Below are 1668 nucleotides of genomic sequence, written 5' to 3' on the forward strand. Positions count from 1 at the left end.
ACAATAGGTATGAATTCTACCTGATTTATAATATACCATTTGACAGCTAAGTAAGTGTAGTTTCTTATAAAATTTACGGTTCGGGAATTGAACCTTTCTACAAAGAGATATAACATTTTTAGTGAACGGTTAAACGAAAAATTCTGATGCTGATAACTCCTACTTGGCATAATTAACTGTTATAATTGGTTGGGTTCTATGTACATTTTAATACACTATTTAAAAGCTAAAGAGGTGTAGTTTATTACAAATTTTACGGTTCATTAGTTGAACATTTCTACATGGAGATGTAATTTTTTTAGTGAATGGTTACAATGAAAATTCTAATACTGATAACTCATTATTTACATAATTAACTGTTATAATTGATATTTATAGCCTATATTTAATATACCATTTAATAACAAAGTGAGTTCTATTTCTTAAAAAAATTACAGTTAAGGAATTGGACCTTTATACAAGGGATGTAACATTTTTAGTTTATGGTTACATGAAAAATTATGATGATGATAACTCCTACTTGGAATAATTAACTGCAATAATTTGTAAGGTTTTAGCTATACTTTTATATACCATTTGAAATCTATGGGGGTGTAGTTTCTTACAAATTTTACGGTTCATGAATTGAACCTTTCTACCGAGAGATATACCTTTTTTATTGAACTCTTTGCGCAGAAATTCTGATAATAAAATTGTGTTTTTTCACGTTATAAGTTTGTATAATGTATATATTATAAAGATCCTAAAAGTGATAAGATTACTTTCTTTCTTTTTCACGTTATAAGAAATTCTGAAAGCGCTCTAATTTACTTTCTTTTTCACGTTATAAGATTATAATAACGTTGGATGAGTTATATTTTGATAACCTCTAGAAATTTAATTGTGCTAAGTCAGTCACTGGTAATAAGAAGATTTTTATGAGAACGAAGACAGAGTGCGATCATGCAGTGGTGTCCCTTTCGAACACTTAGTCTCAAAAGTCTAGATTAGTATCGAGGAGAAGTCCCCTACGGGAATCGAACCCGTGTCTTCGACATGAAAAGACGATGTCCTAACCACTGGACGAAAGGGACCAAAAAGCCATTCTCTCTGTTCATCGTCAATGCAAAATACTATTAATGTTCCAGAATTTGGAGGACAAACAAAGAACAAAAACTATATGGTGGAGATTTTTTGAAATAAATATTATTCCATATTTGAGTGATTTTCTGTTTAGTACATAACTACTTGAATTAAGCCAAACTAACCCAATTAGTAGGAAATGTTTTTAATGTAAGTAAAATTAATTTCCAAGTTCTTTGAGTACCGAGGAAAAAGCAAAAGATGATGTTTTTTAATTTTTAGTATGCAAACTGCATCAATTATGTGATCTCCAGGATAAGTAAATACATTGGTTCCATTATTCATTTTTCAGAGTTTATTGGGTTTGAGATTTACTGTATTTTGCAGTTGATTCAGATTGGAACTTGGTCAATAACAGGCTCCAAGGTATTTAATTTCTTAATCTTAAGTTATATGATAGGTTTGCGCTATCTCCCTTATGATTTATTTTAAAATGAAATTTTTATATTGGATGTCATACTTACTATTGTATTAGCCAAAAATTAAACATTAATGTGATGTCAGGCAAATATAGAGTTCATTTTACAGACTGTTATGTACAGGTCA

General features: G+C 29.5%; 1 non-coding gene across 1 annotated transcript; it reads right to left on the reverse strand.

The window, feature by feature from the left end:
- Positions 1–1001: 1001 nt before the first annotated feature.
- TRNAE-UUC (transfer RNA glutamic acid (anticodon UUC)) lies at positions 1002–1073 on the reverse strand. Its single transcript has one exon. It is a non-coding gene; the product is annotated as a tRNA-Glu (tRNA).
- Between the last annotated feature and the right edge of the window lie 595 nt (positions 1074–1668).

The sequence above is a fragment of the Apium graveolens genome, chromosome 2 (assembly GCF_009905375.1).
Source record: "Apium graveolens cultivar Ventura chromosome 2, ASM990537v1, whole genome shotgun sequence".
Classification (NCBI taxonomy): Eukaryota; Viridiplantae; Streptophyta; class Magnoliopsida; order Apiales; family Apiaceae; genus Apium; species Apium graveolens.